Genomic DNA, 15,743 nt, shown 5'->3' on the forward strand with positions numbered 1-15,743 from the left:
CCGAATTAAGAGATTTCGTCTGGATTGATTAATTAGTAATTGATATTTTGTTGTGAGGTAATTAAACTCAAAATTGGGAAAGATTTTATTTGGACTTTTGAAGGAAATTAAAGGTGGTGATGAATCAATGACAGATTTGTAAATTAGGTTTTCTCGGGAAATATTTCAAAATGAGAAAGATGATAAGTTTTGCTGGGAATTGATAATAGGATTTGATGGAAAATGATAGGATTTGAAAATTATGAAATATTTTATTTGGGCAATTTGATTGGGGGAAGATGAAGAAGGGAAGATGACGACTTACTCTTTTTTTTTTCTTCCTCTTATCGGCACAACACCAACCACAGTATGAATAATACGGTTGTTATCTGATATCGCACCAAACATTTGCTAATTTAGTCAGTAGTATTCGATGACTATTTATTCTATATGATTGAAATAGTCAGTACAATCCGAGCTGCCAAACGAGACCTAAAGGTTCTCAGTACTTACTCGGGCGAGTTGGGTTGAATCTATCGTTTTGAAGGGATACACATTCTACAAAACTAGTTTCAACTATCCAACCGTCAAACTTGTTTGTATATGCTCCAAGATCACATACGTAAAAAAATCGTAAAAAACAGACATTCAAATATTAGGTAATGGGACGAAACCTTTCGACGGTTATAAACGAAAACTCACAATTTTGTTGTGGAAGTGATGTGGTTATACTTTGTTTAATGTCCATGACAAATGTTATGAGTTAACAAAGGCATGCAAATTATTTTTTTATCATAAAATACTATGTTAAGTTATACGCCTTTTTGCTTAACAGTTTTAATTTAATTTTATGGTCCAATTTTCTCTATATGTATTCTAAGTTATATGATCTATTTATTGTAGAATTTAAATTAAGCATCAAACTTATTTCAAGAATATTCCAACGACACATGTGACCATTGATAAATAATTGATTCCAACAAAACCATATGCCTTAAAAATTTATTCTGACAATGAAAAAATTTTGTCAGAAAAATATGATTACTTCCGACAACAACTAAGCACCCTTGAAAATATAAAAGCATTACCGGGAGCACTTTTTTCCCTCAAAAATATAAAAACATTACCAAGAGGCCTTTTTTCCCCTCAAAAATGCTAAATCAATTTTGTCAACATGAGTAAACCTTCGGAAATAACCATTCTATTTCCGATAAGAACTTTACTCGTTGTTAATACAATTGGCGCCAATTCTTCCCGCCAAACAAAAGTGCATTTCCGACGAAACTTGAGACTTTTTCCAAGGACATTATGTGCATTGGTAATAAAAATTTGTTTCATGTCATGTTACCGACGACCCATATTTTATGGTCACAAAATGTGCTTTTTACAACGGTTTTTTTGGGCCCTTGGAAAATCTTCGATAGTAATGACTACTTTTTTTGTAGTGCCTTTCATCCAATTGAACTCTAGGATAAAATTATATCATAAAAATCCTTCCCAAGTCATTTTGCATGACATTAATGTAAACACAAATTTTCTGTGACAAATGAAGCAAGAACACATGTACAAAATAAATTTGTATTAATGAATTTGTAGGGTTACAATCTTTGTTTACAAGTTTCCTTTGATTCGATTTCCAAAAGATGTGTGGATGTGTAGGTTGTTGATCCAAAGGTCGCGATGACTTGATCTTGGATGAACGGTTGCAGTGAGGTTTTGGCTCTTGGCAATTTGAAGGATCGGCACGGGTAGTAGTGCTTGATGATTCTTCGAAGGTTTGGTGAAGCATACATAGAACTTTCTGAATTCTTCTAAGAGTTTTGGGGATTTGTATGCTTGAGCTTTGGCAGCGATTGGGTGCTTGAATGATTTCTGGCTCCTTTCTTTTGTCTTGGAGCGTCCTATTTGTAGACTCTCTAAGTCTTGCATACATATGGATTTGACCTTAATTGTGGGCTTGTTTAATTGACCAAATAACCAAGACTCGATTTGTGGGCTGGTTCGTGATTTGACTCCATCAATTAATATTTTATTTAATTAAATTAAAATCAAATAATTCCCTTCTGCCAAGTGTTGACATGTGTCCTTCTTGATTACTCGTCCAATTTTGATGAGTCATTTCCATGTGTACAATTTATGTAATTGTTGACCCCAAAAACTACCTAGCCTACATGGCACGCATGCCGAGTAATTAATAAGCTAACTACGTCATTCGGTTGTGTGCGGGGCGTGCCAACTTGTTAGCCGACTCATTGGCCGAGTTCGGCCGGGGAGTAAAATATGTTGATGTGGTGTTGGGCGCGTTGTTGACTTCTTGATCTCGCGACTACAGTCGAGGAGGAACACGTCTCGACCTTCGGGTTCTAGAGCTTGAAGACAAGGCTGCTAGTTCTGTGAAGTTTAATATCAAATTCGGCTTTTAGTGTGCCGAATGTAGTAACCTGGTAACACCTCACTTCGCCAAGAAGGCTGATGAGATGACCTCTTCCAGCATGACTTGGAAATCCTTGTCGACCGAGACTTGGATAATAACCAGTCGGTCTCGAAGTAGTGCTATTTATCTAAATTGAAGGTGCTTCTTGGTCGGCTGATTCTACGGCTCCAGTGTTGTTTATCCAAACTGAAGATGTATTCAGTTACCTTCACAGTGCTGTTTATCCAAACTAAAGATGTGTTGGCGGGAAGAAAGGGAAGGGAAAAATCTCAAGGTTATGAAGAAGCTTTGCGCAGGGCAATTTGTGTGTTGATTTGAAAAGGCTTTCTCAATTGCCTGCTGCTTTGTATTTATAGAGCTGTTGTACTTGCTTGGTGGCTGATACTTGTTGCAGAATACAATTGCATTCCAAACTCATGAAGCGATTTACGTTCTGCACGCTAAAGCCTATGTTTTAGTCATTTGACTTTTCCAACATGGCTAAAACCTATCTTTATCTCATTCTAATCCCTTTTATTAATCCAAAGCTCAACTCCAGATAATCACCTCTTGCAAACTGGGGCCACGTGTTTATTTGCAGCAACTTGATGCTCTTCCATTTTATCTCCAATCATTTGGTTGTTATCACTAAGCCAATAACACATCAGGGACATGCACGACATTAATCAAACACCACTCACATTGTTAATTTCTTCAAATTTGACTCTTAATTGCATGGAATTAATCTCCAAATAGAAGTCTCCATGGCCTCACGCTGCATGCAAAAGCAATCCCATCTTTAATATCTTTGTGCTGATCTCCTACTCCAAGCTGTTCCACTCTACGTGTCCCAAGTTAACTTGAACTCTGTTATTACTTCCAAATTGGAGATAATTTGAATCCCATTTATCCCGTATAAGAAAATGTCAATGAATCTTATTAAAAGATAATTATTATGATAAAAACCATAATATTATTCTTCAATAATAACAAAATTATCTTCACTTTTCCATCCGACAGTTGGGAGCTATACTCATTCATTGGCCTTGATTGCAGAGGCCGATGGTGCAAATTTTTGGTCCAAACACATCCCCCAATTTCCATGAGTTTCAGCCTTTAAGCTAAATAGTTGAGGAAATTATGCTTGCATTTGAACATTCGTAGCTGCCAGATAACTCCATCGAATACATATTGATTGGACGAAATTTGGAAAAACCTTGTCTTTTACCAAATATGCCCACCAAGCTCACATAGGTGAAATGGTGTCCAAGTCGTCGATCGAAATGATTCGTCGAACCGAAGAAACCATCGAATTAACTTCTCAAATCAAGGCCTTGGATTAGAGTTGACGGTTGAGCAAAATTTCGAATTCGACGCTCTCCACAGCAAGCGTTAAGATTGACATTGATGTTGCCGAATGGGTCAATACCACTGAACTCGGCTTATAGCGCAGTCAAGCTTAGAAAAGCATTTGCACTTGGCCTAAAAATCTTGAACCAATGCCGACAACAATGGCTTTGTAAAAATCTAGGCCTTACAATCTTGGCCTAATTCTTTTCCACCGAACGACCTCTATTCGACCGAGTGCAAAGATGTTGATATATATATATATATATATATACTCTCACAAATGCACCACTAACTCATTTTTAAATGGCCAACCAATTAATTACTAAAGAGCTATTGGCCTTTTCATTGTTGAGCGTTACTTCGATCGAACCTCTTCGGTTGTGGCCTTTCGTCGCTCAACCTTGATTGTAAGACAGCATTCAAGTTTAAGATCCTTGACAAACTCCAACTAATGACTACTTCACCAAAGAAGGATATGCTACGTGAAAGTCTGCCACTTGAAATGGGTGGCTTTTCATTTATATCATGACCATGCCCCTTATCTCCTTTTAAACTAAAATCATATCATCTTTTGCATGCCATCTTTTGGCTGTAAAAAAAAAATATGATTCCACCAAATTTTTTCTTTTCCTGACAAAATACCACCAAGTGGACCAAATGCTGATGAAAAGATCCTCGACCGAGAGACAACAATTGGCCGAGACTCCACCTAAAAAACTTGTGAAATTGATGGGTACCACTTCACCATTGAACACCACTTATTGCCTTAGTTGGAACCATCGTCGGCTATTTAGCTGACCTAAAACACCATCAGCATCGAGATCATGGTGAAGCAGCACCTTCAGACCATCCACTCTACTTGGTCGAATCGGCTAAAGAAAACAGGACCGAGGAAAACTTGATTCTCGATAGCTCGGTCTACCATCAATTTTCGGCCATTGCTTTGGTGAATACTGCTCTTTGCCTGTGACCATCGACAAATGCCCATGGTGATTGGCATCCCCAATTTCTCAGTTGATGACAGAAAAATTGAAGCGATAAAAATTTGAAACCAAGACAACGAACCCGAGAAAAAAAATAAGACTCTGGCCAAGGAAATGAAACGGTGGTCAAAGAAGCCGAGAAAAAGATAAGACTTTGGGCGAGGAAATGAAACAGTGGATAAATACCACTTTTTCCCTACTTCTCTGCAGCAGACAGTAAACAACAAATGCCCTTTGCATGCTGACTTGTAGTACAAATATATGTTGCATATATTCTTCTTCTCATCACGAGAAAAACTTGTGTGGGACTTGGCTTGTCATTGAACGATGCTGAGTGGCACTACTATCCACTCAAAACATGCTATTTAGAAGTTTTATCTACAATGTTGTTATAATTTTATATCTAATTTTTCATAATAGAATTTTCTATTAAATAATTACACCTCCCACTTTTTTACTCAATTCCTCCTCTCCTTTTTCATTTCAGATTTTCTTCCCAGTCGCGTATTGTTTCTTCTCTTCCCCTTGCTTTTCTTTGAAAAATTTGAAAAAAAAAATAAAAATAAAAATAAGAACCCACCTTCTCTAACTTTTCATATCATGGACTAGAAAGTAACTAATTTTGTCCTTTTTTTTTTTTTCAATTCGGAAGCTGATTTTATCATATGAACTTGACTTGATTGATTAACACACGAATCTCTAATATCCAACAAAGATGATTCAAATTAAATCTACCATTTTCAAACGAAAATTTTCTCGTAATTTGCTGTACAAAAATTCAAACCCCATAAGAAAAGATAAAGATGCTTCCATGATTCTATTGGTTCATTCAAATGCATTTAGGCAATGGTTTTATAGGGTGGTTGGTTATCTCAATCAAAACACGGTTGATGGTTTTTTCGGTTCTAAAGTGAATTCTTTATTTTTTCTCTCCTTATTCCTGCATATATTTATAAGAAATGCAAGAAAAGGAGTGGGACAATTTGAGAAGGAAAGTAGACAGATAAAGAAAGGAAAATTATAGAAGATTAGATGAATTAGAATATTAATTAGGAGTATTTTTTATGAAAACTTTAAATATAATATATGGTAAAAATTATATTTAAATCTTACCACGTGGCAAGTTTTGAGTGGATAGTAGTGCCACTTAGCATCGTTCAGTGGCAAGCCAAGCCTCACATAAGTTCTTCTCCTCTATCAGCGAGTGTAAAAATGTTTAACCGTTCAAATCACATGTTGCCCCCCTTATTTTCTCAAGTCTCAGCCTAAACAGTCGAATGATTAAGAAAATAATTTATTTATATATATATATATTTTAAGTAAAGGAAAAGAAAAATGGTTGAATCATAATTAGGAGGAGGCCAACAATGCTTTACTCCGAACCAAGATAATTTCGTATTTTGATTTTTTCCAAAACCAAATAAAAGATCATCTCTAAATAATCTTAACTCAGCTAAATACTCCTTATTCTCGGCCGCTAAATGTGTTGAACAATTATTAAGTCCCTTGGGTATAATAATTTCGCCAATCTCGGCTTTTAACTTGAACAACTTAGCTGAACGAGATTTCTCCATACCGACTTTACCGCTAATAACCATATTGACTGTCATGGTCTCAATGTCTAAGATCACATCTCCAATTACCATATCAATTGATGTGGTTTTTTCGGCTAAGCCTATGTCTCGGCCTTGTTTGTCATTGGAGCATTCCTTACATTTTCTGAGTCACTTTTTGTATTTGGCTCATAAACTTGAACCTTTTCTTCTAGGCCTACCAAACTCTCAATCTCGACCGAAAAAATAGGTGGCTTAACCTTTTCTTCTTGGGCGAAAATATTTTCAGTCTCAACTGAAAAACTGGGTGGCCTACCGTTTTCTTCGGCCAAAGTAACAATTTTCTTAGGCTGATGTTTGATTGCAGCCAGAGCAGAAAAAATTGATTTGAACCTAAGACCAGAAGGCGTTTTCTTATTGAGCCACTCATAAAATCGAGCTCTTTCTTCATTTAACCATTGATCTTGTAGGTTGTGATGAACTTTCCCCTTTATCATGTGAGAGAAAGATTTTTGCCGTTCTTCACATGCTTTAAGGATCGGTTCCGCATCAAGTTGAACTAGGTATGCATCTAATCGGCTGAACGGAGCCGGATTGACATCTTGATATATCATATGAACTTCGTAGTTTTAGCACTAAGTCCCACCGGGCATGCCAAAATGTTGACCCTAAAAACTACCTAGCCTATGTGGTGTGCAGATCGAGTAATTAATAAGCTAACCACGTCATTCGGTTGTGTGTAGGGCGTGCCAACTCGTCGGTCGAGTTTGGCGAGGGAGTAAAATATGTTGTTGTGGCGTTGGGCACGCTGTTGACTTCTTCGCCTTCGGGCTCTAGGGCCTGAAGACAAGGCTGCTAGTTCTGTGAAGTTCAATATCAAATTCGGCTTTCAGCGTGCCGAATGTAGTAACCTGGTAACACCTCACTTCACCAAGAAGGCTGATGAGATGACCTCTTCCAACAAGGACTCGGAAATCCTTGTTGACTGAGACTTGAATAATAACCAGTCAGTCTCGAAGCAATGTTGTTTATCCAAACTGAAGGTGCTTCTCGGTCGGCTGATTTTACGGCTCCAATGTTGTTTATCCAATTCTGAAGATGTTGCCAGTTGCCTTCACAGTGCTGTTTATCCGAACTGAAGATGTGTTGGAGGGAAGAAAGGGAAGGGAAAAATCTCAAGGTTGTTGAAAAGCTTTGTGTAGGGCAATTTGTGTGTTGATTTGAATCCCATTTATCCCGTATAAGAAAATGTCAAGATGAATCATATTAAAAGATAATTATTATGATAAAAACCATAATATTATTCTTCAATAATAACAAAATTATCTTCACTTTTACATTCGACGGTTGGGAGCTATGGTGCAATTTTTGGTCCAAACAGTTACACATGACGTATGCCACGTATGCCCTGATATGTCGAAACTTTAATTTATTTCACCAAAATTTCCATCTCTACAATTAATCCTCCTGATATTTATCCAAATATGAGACCACGTTCAGCCTTGAAATACCATCTGCTTACAAATACTATGTCAGACTCATCATATCTCCCCCCAATCTAACCAATTAATATCACCAGACCATTGCATTAGGAGTCATAATCTCCCACGTGGCCAAAGGAACATCACAAATGAATAATAACAAGAATATACCATTTGTCTTCATGTGATAATCATCCCATCTTGCATGCTTTGAAAATCATCGGATAAAAAACACAAGGAATGTGTATCCCCATTATTCCATCACCATTCAAACCAGCTGGGATCTAGATTTGTCGAATGAAGCATGGTTTGTACTTACAGAAGCTCGGCAGTAGAATCCTTGCAAAGCCCTGTTTGAATATTGTGGAAGGCGGTGGGTGCCATAAATTACTTGACAAAATTGGTGACTGAATTAAATAACTGGAGAGCCAGTCTTTCTTCTTCGGTGGGATTAGTTTTTGCGAAGATATTATGGGGTGCTATAAGCAAAGGAGAAAACGCCATTTTTCTCGGTCAAGTGTGCACATTTTTCTCGGCCAAGTTGCGCATTATTTTTGGCTTACGTTATTTTGATCAAGAAGAATTCGCCCAAATGTGCGCGTTCGACGTATACTACATTGTTTTTTATTAAATTTTTTTTATTTAGATCGGCCCGCAATCCTTTCTCTCTGTTCTCCATTTTCTTGATAAAATGATGATAGGAGGACCCTTTTGAAAAAAAAAAAGCTTTATTTCTGTTTGATAGAACAAAACGTCAAATGACCCTTTTTTGTTGAGTTGACCTTATTTTTATTTTTATTTTTTAACAGAAGTTGGGTTGACCTTATTTGAATTGTTTTTTTTCTTTATCTAATTTATATCGCATTAGCTGTGCAAAACCATTGCTACCTAATTAAAGGGGCTATGATTATGCCTAAAATTAGGAATTAATCCTTGGTTAAATAGAACATTAATACTTAACTGGTTATTACCCCCTTAATGTCTCATTAAATCTTCAAATTTGGGAAGTGACTAGACAAATTTTGGGTTTAAGGTGTGATTTGTCGGGATTAAATTCCTGAATATGTGAAATTGGTACGACTTTGATTTACCTTCCAAGTATGCTGGTCTAACTTCCTATATAAACAAAATGTGTCAAAGGGGACTGATACTTCTCTCCAATTCAACATACCAAAAAGAGGAAAAGAAGCAAAAATCCATGGAGAAATCAACTAGCAAAAATTCTGATCCGAAAACCCTTTCACTGTTCCAAACCAATGAGTTGTTTGTGCACAAAATTCTATCGAGAAATTCATCAGTTGGCAGCACCTCTTCACGTTCTTATTTTGGTCGTGTGGTTGGAGCTGTTCCTTTCCAATGGGAAGCAAGACCTGGCAAGCCAAAGTTGGATGCACATAAGGAGGAACCACAACGTTTTGATGGTTATGCAGCTGAGCTTCCAATGGTTATCGGTCCTCATCCAGCTACTCAAAGCCCAAGCATGAACGTGGCTAGGCATATTAATTATTCGGGGCCATTAACAAATTCGAGATTGCGTTCGTTCTGGAAGAAGTTGAAGAAGAATCACATTAAGGTGAAGAAGAAAAATTGCCAGAATACTCACAAGGTTCATCAGTGTAATAACAATGTTAATGTTAATGGGTTGGAACAATTTTGTCAACAGGCTGATTTGTGCATGTGTGACGAGGAATATATGAAATTTTGTTCGTGTGGCTCATCAAATTCCTTCTCTTCCTCGTCAACTACTTCAGCTTCTTCATCGGCTAGCGCGATGGATGCCCTAGCCAACTTTCAACCCTCCAAGATACAAAGGCTGGCAAGGGGTTTCATAAGATGGGCATTTTAGAGCTTTCTGTCGCTACTTGTTGTGGAACCTCAAGCTCTTCATCGTCACCAACAATGTGCCCCTTGGTGTGGCTTTATTGTTTCTTATGTCCGAATCTCGTGGATGACAAATCCGCTACCAAATTAGGTTATCAATTGTGTGCCTCAGCCGAACTCCCCCTTCTTTTAATGTAAAATATATCCTTGTACTGGAAAAAGAATAGTTTTATTATTGTGTAATTAGAAGTTTGGTCAATAACTTTCTGTTCCTCTTGTGAGTGTATCGCATCAATTTTAGATATAAAGGATATTGATAATGTGATGCAACAATGGCGAGTAGGTGATGAAACAACCAGTGCCCTTGTATGCTGGAAAACCACAATAAAATGGATTAATTGGCCACAATAAATTCTCCCTAGAAATAGAGATATACATAATTGCTGTGAAGCATATATATCATTCCCATTGGGTTCTCTTAACTTTCAACAATCCATGTTGGACTTTTATCTAATTATACATATTTGTTTTTTTTTTTTCCTTCTTTTGAGTCAAAAGGAGACCAGAGGTGAGGGGAATTTCAAATTTGGTCTTGCTTGTGACTTGTGATCACAACTAATTTATCTTGGACTAATGTGTATAATTTCCCTAATTGATTATCCTAGGTTAAACACTGAGGCCGTCACTGGTGTTAGTGATACATTTTGCTGTTTAGGCTTTGGTCATCGAGCTACAATAAGTCACTGAAAAGAAACAAACTAGAGGGATAAACCTCGAAAATATTATATGTAGTTCAGGGTGGGGGGAGGGGAGGGGGTCGGTAATCGGGCTGAAGATTCTGGAAGGTTACCAATTTCTGGGATTAGCCGCAGAAGGGGATCGTAGGGCCATTTCCAACTGAGGGTTGGCCAGAGAGCTCGTTTTAGCCCTTTGGCCCTCCAGGATATTAATATTTTAATGAACAGTACATGATCATATTTGCCTCCGTCTCCAATCGAGGGCCAAAAGGCCAGAGGGCTCGTTTTAGCCCTGTCACAAAAAACCGTCTCCAACCGAGGGCTATAGGGCCAAACATAATTTATTATTTAAATTTAAAAACTACAACAACTTAAATTTAAAAACAACAACAACTTAAATTTAGAAACTACAACTTATATTTAAAAACTACAACTAAAATTTAAAAACGACAAATTAAATATAAAAACTACAAATTAAATTCGAAAACAACATTAACTTAGATTTAAAAACTACAACAACTTAAATTTAATATCCATAATCAACATCATCTTCATCATCCGCCATTGTAGGAGTATAAAAAAGATGAAGTTATAGGAAAAAATGGAATTTAAAAAAAAAATGAAACAAATTTTGTAAAATAAAAGTTATAGGAAAAAAATGGAATTTAAAAAAAAATGAAAAATAGAAGTTATAGGAAAAATTTTGTAAATTAAAAATAATAATAAAACTGTAAAAAAAAAAAAAAATTCAAATGCAACGGCTAGCTGACGTCAGCTAGCTGTTGCATTTGAATTTTTTTCTTAAGCATTCCTGTCGGTTATAACCGACAGAAAAGATGATTTTTTTGGCTGGCTGCCCTCTAGCCTATACCTTGGTTGGAGACGGTTTCGGGCTATTTTCGACCCTCTGACCCTGTGGACCCTTCGGTTGGAGATGGCCTAAGGCGAGGCTGTGGCTACCGGAGACTGGTGGGGGATGGTAAGCCGAGGTTGGAATACAAAATGGCAAGGCTTAGGTTGCAAGTAATATAGCAAAATCAGTGGAGTGAATCAAGCTTTCAGATGTTGTTTGACTTTTTCTAATCAATCGATTGAATGAGTTACAGTTTGTCAATGAGTCGTGTATATTATATCTCTCTGATTACAAAATTCTGTAGTGTCTAGCTAGTTTCTGATTAATAATAAAGTTTCTATATTAATTTTGGATATAGTGAAACCATCCTCACAACATTATATATATTTTTTAAAATGGTTAGTTTCTGGTTACCCTTTGATAAAAAAAAGGTTGGTACCATTTTACTTTGAATGTTCATAATGGAATACAATTATGTTCAAGTATAATATTATGCATTTACTGTGTAATATGACACATAAAATTACAGTTTCAACTTTGTTACAATAATACCAACATCACTATGTGTAATTAAGTATAACGGTACGGTTAATATATAACCTTATAGTATAAATTTGGATGATCATAGTGTAACTTTACATTTGTTATAATTTAGAACTTCTCCAATTAATGGACTATCAAAATGAGCTTTTAGCCCAAATATAATAGTTCATCTCCAATCACACTCCACATCATGCTCTTAGGGCATTCCAGTGTAAACATGTAAAATTGGAGATGTAAATGGATTTTTACATCTCCGGTGAAATTTTCATTAGAATATTCGAAGTTCTAAAACGATTTTGCTCCAGTGGTAGGGTGTAAAAAATCTTGGATGTTAAAAATGTTTTTGAACAATTGAACAAAATAAACTTTTTATTTAATGTCATTTAAAAATGAAAGCAAACTAAATCTTATATAAAGGGAGAGGGTGATTACTGCTCCAATTAGGAATGGGCTTGGAAAACTCAAAACCGAAAAAAAAAGGGATCGAGTATCAAACCAAAAAAGACCAAACCGATTAAAAACCGAACGGAAACTAAAAAACTAAACCAAACTGAAGACTATAGTTCGGTTTTGTTTTTGGTGATTCAAAAATCAAAACGAAGAGAACCGAATGGTATATAAATTAATATTTATTTATGACGTTGGGTATTCATTGTTCAAATCTAATTCTAAGTCAAACATTAGCCTAATTTCAACCTAAAATTTGGTAAACCCAACTTCATGTCCAAATATATTGAAAGCCTTCATTCTCCATGCCGCATCTTCCTTCTCTCCCATCTTCTTTCTCTTTCTTTCTTTCTCCATGCCGCCTCACCTAGGCTAAAAGCAACTAGCCTCCCAGACCATATGAAGCAAGGCTGACGTCAACTACAATTAAAAATTTAATAAAAATTAATTAAAAATACAAAATATAAAAATAAAAAAAAATTTCTTCAAATACCTAACCATGTTCTCCTTACACCACATTTCAATATTTTCAAAAATTTTCAAATACTTTCAATCAATCTTTTATTATCATCCGAAATAAAAAATAAAATTAATCTTTTATTATTTTATAAAAAAAAATTAATAATATTTTAATACGAATACGAATTGTTTGAGCTATTCAGTTTAGAAGTGAAGATGCATTTAGACAGTTATTGTTCACTAAAAGCAATTACTATTCACTTGAAGGATTGAATTGCCTATTACCTGGAGGGCTTTTTAGGGGTGGAATGCTCTCAGTTCTTCCTTCTATCACCTCTTCTTTCTATTCCTTTCTCCTTCTATGTAACTTTGCCTCTACCTTCTCTCTCCTCTTTTCTCTATATGCCAGCCAATGGATACTCAATGAGCCATGTCCACCTTTGCCACCGATTCGACTTGGATTGATCATGGAGTCTACAATATTTGATCCATTTGCCACGACTGCGACACATAAGCACCTGCAACTTACCCGATTGCGACTCTGTCCAATTTTCAGGTTAAAAAAAAAAAAAAAAAAAAAAAAAATTTTAAAATCGAAAATGAACCTAACCGAATCAATTTGGTTTACCATTTTAAAAATTAAAATTGACAAAACGAAACCAAACAATAATTTTAGTTTGGTATGATAGGGAGACTAAATTTGTACACTAAAATTTGGAAACTAAAGGACATAGAAGTTGATGATTGGTTTATTACTTTCGTTTTCTCAGTTTCAGCCAATCTGCACACCATGACATTTTTGGTGATAATTCGACTTTCCGGTGGAGTTTTGATGCAAGGCCAATTGGAGAAAGAAACTAACAAGTTGAAGATCATTATGTCCTAATTTCATAATTTTCTATGAATTCAAACGTTCCAGTTTTGCAAGTTAATCCCGCAGAAGTTGCTTTCCCGTTAGTACTGTGCAATTGTGAGAGAACGACGATTTGATGGTTTTCCTAATTTTTTCGAGTGGCGTGCGATATATGCTTGGAAAGATAAGAGACAAAGCTATGTGTCTCATATTTTTACAAATTTTTTTAGAAGATAAATCCACCCCAAAACTGGCGTGCAAGACAGCTAACGTGTTTCCTAAGCCAAGAAGGATTCTTTCCTAGTTTGTGCCATTAATTGTTTAGGAGTTTGTTTTATTTTAGAAGAATTTCTCTAGACCTTTTAGGATTTTTTTTAGTATAAATAAGGCGTGCTAAGCTTTCTCGAGATATCCCCATGTCACCCACACCACTACACCATTCACCATCTCCACAATTTGCGAGGAAGAGCTTAGGGACGTACTTTGCCATGGATTCCGGGTTCTATCTTTCTTTTATTTTTATTTCTATTTGTAACTAAGTTATTTTCTAAGATTAATGATGAAGCCATGACATGAATATTTGCAAAGTACTTTGTTAATTGTTATCCGATTATATACCATGTTATATTCTTAATCTTTGTGTGTATTTTATTCTACATTTGGATTTTCTAATGACTAATCACCATTAGGAATTTTGTATATAGATATTTAGATAAATCTACGAGGATGACTAACCAATTAGGTTTATTGGAATTAAGATTAAGAAGAGTAGACAGACTAGTGAGGATGGCCAATATCAAGCTAGTCCTACTTGGTTGACATGATTCTTCAATGCTTAATGGGTTTTTATCTGTTTAATTGTATGCCTAATCATTATGATAGAATTATCATATAGAGACACAAGAGTTGATGCCTGACCACGGATTAATTCATACCTTAGAAAGAACAATCTTTAAAATTGGCATGGTAATTGGATAGTAGTTGGCTCTAGGAAAACTAAATAGGATTGTTATTGATGAATTCATAACCTTATGCTTTCTTGTGTCGTGTGTTTATTTTAATTAATTGTCTTTTCTTTTTCTTGTTAATTTTAGTCTTAATCAATTACTCAATTATTCAATTCAATTTATCCTTTGTTTGTTTAATAAAGTCTAGCGTGATTAATCGATTAAATTGGTGTTAAAGCAATCCATGTGGGATCAATCTCGTATTTGCATATATTACAATTGATTCGTGCGCTAGCGTGTTTAATTTGGTTCAAATTAATCTGTTATTTAGGTTAGTTTAAATATACATCAACACATCATTTAGTTTGCAAATTTAGTATCAAATTAGCCTCCCTAGCATTATCATTTTTATTTTAGCTAAAAAGAGAACTGAAGTAAACTGAACCCACCAGTAGCTCCATTTATCAAGAGAGAGAGGGTGTGGTGGTCCCCAATTACTTTTTTGTCAACAAATAGCTAATTACTCGCATGTAGAACGCGCGTATTATTGAGGTGTCCTACATCATTATTTTTCATAGAATCCAATACGGCTTTGTTCGACTCCGAAAAATAATCCGAAAGATGTCATAGATTTGTAATGATGTCCATTACCTTGTTATGAACATTTTTTTAGATTAATAATTTGAATGTATTTTCCAATAATTTCCTCTTCTTTGATAACAATTTTCTCGGGTCTCACAATGAATATGCAAACGGAGACAAGAATTATAAACAACAGAAGGTAACACAACCGATTTGTGGTCAAAGTTTCCAAGTTCATTGGCAGGACATATCAATACGTAAACATGAAAAAAAAAAAAAAAAAAAAAACTTTGTAACTTGTAAGGCAAGTTAGATCCAACTTAAATGCTGCATAAACTAGGGCTTTAGAAATGGAAATGTTAATAAAATTTAAAATAAAGTTATTTCTTTCTTTCTTTAAAATAAAGTTATTGATTAAACCAAAACTAATGAGTAAAGGCATACTGATTGAACTCCAATAATCTCGAGGGTGGATCAGTACATCGCATACCCTTGATTTTCCATGAGCAAATAACTCATCCCTATTTGTCATCATCACCCGAATTATTACATGAGAAACCAATGTTCACCCCCTTGTCTTCGTAGTAGGATTTTCTCTCTTTCTATTTACATCCCCTCTCTTCCTCTCTTCTTACACTTTATTTAATTTTTTTTTTGTTGTCTTTTTGTCTCTATAAAAGTATCAATATAAGATGTTGACCTGACTTCATCGTAACCCTTCAAATAGAAGGAGAGGGGAGGG

The sequence above is a fragment of a genome, unplaced genomic scaffold, assembly GCF_019419815.1.
Source record: "Pyrus x bretschneideri cultivar Hongxiangsu unplaced genomic scaffold, Pyrus_bretschneideri_v1 Contig97, whole genome shotgun sequence".
Lineage (NCBI taxonomy): Eukaryota > Viridiplantae > Streptophyta > Magnoliopsida > Rosales > Rosaceae > Pyrus > Pyrus x bretschneideri.